This window comes from Tursiops truncatus, chromosome 2 (assembly GCF_011762595.2).
Source record: "Tursiops truncatus isolate mTurTru1 chromosome 2, mTurTru1.mat.Y, whole genome shotgun sequence".
Classification (NCBI taxonomy): domain Eukaryota; kingdom Metazoa; phylum Chordata; class Mammalia; order Artiodactyla; family Delphinidae; genus Tursiops; species Tursiops truncatus.
Window position 1 is genome coordinate 139,025,831 of NC_047035.1, and position 4,791 is coordinate 139,030,621.

Consider the following 4,791-nt stretch of genomic DNA (forward strand, 5'->3'; position numbering starts at 1 on the left):
CCTCCCCGGCCTGCCCGCAGCCTCCCAGGAGCACCCCCGATAGGGAGCCGGTCCAACAACGGCCGGCCCGCAGGCCCTGGAATTGCTCTTCGGTTCCAGGTCTCCCGCTTCCACACCCCACCCCACTACGCCCCCCAGCCCCGCTGTGGCCGGAGCCCCAGGGCCCCGCCCCCCCATCTGGACAGCATCTGCCCTTGGGGGAGGAACACAAAGCCTCGCCCTTCGAGTTGGGGCGCGGGGGGTGGGGGGAGCCCCACTCATTCAAAAAAATAAACTGGGCATCCCCCGGAGATGGCTGTTCCCGATAATTGAATGTCGGCAGCACAGAATTTAACTTTTGTGATACCTGGGGCTCATCATTAAGAAGGCAGAGAAGCAGCAGGACCTAGCAAAAAAAAAAAAAAAAGACCAGAGCCAGGAGTATGTTGCTTCCAGAGGCTGTGCAGCCAGGGGCAGGGCACTCCTCTTCTCTGGGTATCTTTTTTACTGGGCAGTACCAGATGATATTTGTATTCCCTTCCTATGGCTGCTGTAACAAATTAACACAAACTTAAAACAACACGCTTATTATCTTGCAGTGTTGTAAGTCAGGTCCAAGATGGATCTCACTAGGCTATATTCAAGGGTGTCCACAGGGCTTCCTTCTAGAGGCTCTACAGAACATCCATTTCTTTGCCTTTTCTGGCTGCCCACATTCCTTGGCTTGTGGTCCCCTACCATTTCCAAAGCCAGCAGTGGCCTATCCAGTCTTTCTGACATTGTATCACTCTGACATTAACTCTTCTTTGGCCTGCTGCATCTGCTTTTAAGGATCCCTGTGATTACATTGTGTCCACCCTGATAATCCAAGATAATCTCCCTATTTTAAGGTTAGCTGATAGCAATTTTAATTACTCTTTGCCACATAGCAAAGCATCTTCACAGAATCCAGGGATTAGGACAAGGGCATCTTCAGGGAGGGGGCGTTAGTCTGCCTACCATAAAGTTCAAGATACCTTCCAGAATCTCAGGTTTAGAAGCAAATTTCGAGATCACCCAGTCTAATTGACTCTCCCGCATCCATTACTGGGATCTGTGGGACAGTTTAGCACTGCATCACCATGGTCCAAAGTGGTTGCTTTTTGACTGACATGCACTTTCTCTTCCTTTAGAAACAGCACAAGTGGGCTAGGGTGCTCTTAGTAGCAGCCTTGCTTCCCCTTTCTCATTTGTTCCTGTGCTCTGAAAAGACAGGTCGCAAGTTTACTGGAGTATAGAATTGTATGTAAAGTAAAAGTTGGCTCTGAGTGATACCCTAGCAGCTACTCTGGGCCTCCAGTCTCATGCTGCCTGGTCCCCTCCTCTAGCATATTTGACATAATCCTCTCTATGGCTGACAAGTCAAAGAAAGGCTCAATCAGGCCAGGAGAGAATCTTCCATTCTGGGTCCCTGCCTTTCTGCTTTAGGCTCTGAGGGCATTTTGATAGTAATACACAAGCCACTGTGGGAGAAATGCAGCCCGACTTTCTGGAGAGCAGTTTGGGGATGGAAATGAAGTTCACTTTCAGGAATTTAGCCTGATGAACTAGAATATTCATGGACAAGGCTTTTACTGCCTTGTATTATTTACAATTCAGGAAAAATCAGAAATTGCCCAAATATGCAGCTATAGGTGATTGGTTGAGTAAATTATGGTCTTCCCATATAATGAAATACTATCCCACCATGAAAAACAAATCATGTTTTATAACTACTGAATGAAACCATGGGAGAAATTTTTTTTAAATCCCAGAGTGGGGAAGTCCTTTATAAATATTATACAAAACCTGAAGCCTCAAAAGAAAAGACTGATAAATTTGACTACAAAAAAAATTTTTTTTTCTGCAAAACAAACCACCACAAGCAACGCCCATAGGAAAACTTCATACTGGGGGGAAAATTAGCCTTATCTTGATCACTGTTGGAGCTCAGAGGTAGGTACACTGGGAGTTCCTTATATCGTTCTCATTAATTTTGAGTATGTTTTCAAATTCCTGTAATAAGGAGTTAAAAATCATTTAAGCATATATAAACTGCTGTATGGCAAAAGACGATTATTACATGGGATTATAATATTTGCAACACATACAACAAAGAATTAATATCGATAATGTTTAAAAAGTTCCTACAAGGTGATTTTTTAATTGAAAACTGGCAAAAACTCACAGAAGAGGAAATAGAAAAGGCCAGTCAGGGCTTCCCTGGTGGCGCAGTGGTTGAGAGTCCGCCTGCCGACAGGGGACATGGGTTCGTGCCCCGGTCTGGGAAGATCCCATATGCTGCGGAGCAGCTGGGCCCGTGAGCCATGACCGCTGAGCCTGCGCGTCCGGAGCCTGTGCTCCGCAACGAGAGAGGCCGCGGCAGTGAGAGGCCCGTGTACCGGAAAAAAAAAAAAAAAAAGGCCAACCATTGCATGAAGAGATGTTCCACCTTAGCTGTATTCAGGAAATGCAATTTCAAAACAATGAGATGTCATTTTTTGCCCATGATACAGGCAAAGGTTTAGACTATTGATAACATCTAGAATTGGCCAGGGTATGGGGAACTCACGTTTTCATACACTCCTGGAGTCTTGTGAATTGCTCCGACTGTTTGAGAAAGTAAAATGGCAAGACCTATTAAAAATTCACATGCATATCCCCTTTGACCCAGTGACTGCTTTGGGGGCTTTATCCTAAACCCTGGAGAAACCCAACCAGAACTCAAAGATGTGTAGAAGGAGGCTTATTGCAGCATTCCTTGTTACAGAAAAAAAAAAAAAAAAAGGCCAAAGTGTCCATAGAGTACCATTTAAACAAAGTATTAAACATCCACAGGGAACATTACACAGCAGTTGGAGAGATCAAGTTAATTCTATTTATATGACTTTGGAATGATGTCCCTAGCATATTTTTAAGTTAAAAAAGCAAGAGCCAAAGTAATATATTTACTATTATTCATCTTCATAAGAACTTTCTTGGTGCATGTAGACTTATATAGAGTCATGAGTGTTGGGGTGGTGGAAATGCACCTGCCAAATGATTAACCTCATTGGCTTCAGTGAGGTCAACTTGATGCAGGGGGCTGGGGGGAGCAGGGCCGGGAGAGACTACCAGTTTTTCCTTGTACACCTGTGCATTCTTTGAATTGTTAGAACAAACATACATCTGTACTATTTTTGGAGCAACCACCACCAAAACCATTAAAATACTACTTTAAAAAGAAAAGGAGATAGAAAAGATTTGGGGAAGGGGGAGCTGGAAGGGGTTAAGGTTATTCACTCACTCATCCGGTTGGTCATTCAGTCAACAAACATTTAAGGAGCACACACTGCCTGTGGGCACCAAGCTCATCTCTGTGCAGGCAGGTGGCACCTGTCCTGGGGGACTCACGGTCTACCTGGGCAACAGCAGCAGGGATAGTAATGCCCACCGGGGCAGAGGCTGGGCCGGTACTGTTTTCTGCTGTGTCCCAGTGCCTAGCATGGGAATGGACACATATCAGATGAATGAATGAACCAGGTTCCACCCAGTTGTCATGACAGTGGGGAAGAAGGCCACTCTGTTGCCTGGGGAGGGCAGGAGAGGGCTATCAAAAGAGGGAACTAATTGGGTTGAGTCTTGAGGATTGAGTTGAATTATCCTGATGGACAGGTGGAAGAAGGGTGTCCCAAGCAGAGAGAGGGACCAGCATATGCAAAGGCAGGGGGTCAGGTGCCTGGTGGGGTATGAAGCTGGGGCAAGCAGGGACTGGACATTGAAGCCTTGAATGCCGTGGTAAGGAGTTAAGACTCTATGAACTCTGAGTAAAGGACACTGATGGGGTCAGATTTGTCTTTCAGAGTGAGCCTCTGGGGAGAGCATGCACAGAGCGGACCAGCATGGAGGGGAATCAGACTGGAGGCTGGAAGAGCAGATGGGAGGCGTAGAGCCTCTCCAGAGGTGAAGGATCTCAGCAGCAGGCAGAGACAAAGGGGCTAAGGGATATTTAGGAGGCTTGGTACCAGGAATTGTGCATGGGTGGGTGGAGGTAGGGTTTTGGGGGAGAGAGGGAAGGGAACCAGTGCTGCAGCTTGGGCTAGAGAGGATGGTGCTGGAGTCAGCACTTCCTGGAGCTGAGAGTTTTTTCTTTTTTTATTTCTCATTGCTGTTGTTTTCAAGAATTCAGTTTGGGTTTTATTATAAAATTGATCAAAAACACATTTTTTGAAAAAAAAAGAAAAAGGACAAAGAGCAGTTTTAGAGCTGACTCTCTTGGCAAGGCCGGAAGTGGGAAAGAGCCTGTTGTTGATGCGAAGTTGAGCCCAGCGGGGTCCCAGGCGTGGAAGGGACAGAATGGACTGGGAGCCTAGCGGGAGGGACAGCGGTCCCTGAGGCGGGGTGAGAGGGAGGGACAGGCCAGGCGGGGCAAGAAGGCAGGGTGAGCGCCGCTCCCCTGGGCTGGCTCCCATCCTAGTGCTGGCTCCACACCCCAGTCAACCACGCACTGGCCACAGGCTGCCCCCGGAGCCTCCCGAGGGCAGAGCAGGATGCTCAGGAGGCCAGCTTTGCAGGCAGACACGTGGCTTCCAGTCAGGGTCTGACACTTACAAGCTGGGCAACTACCTTACCCCTCGCCTTCGCCTTCCTCGCCTGTAAAATGGGAACAAGCCCTCCTCGAACTGTTGTGAGAGTTACACGAGAAAAGCTGTGCACGGCGTTTCCCAACGGACCGCCCACAGGAGCCCTCAGTAATGATTCCTTCGTGGATGAATTCAGTGCAGTGCTCGTCTTTGACCCACTTGGCATAGCCCA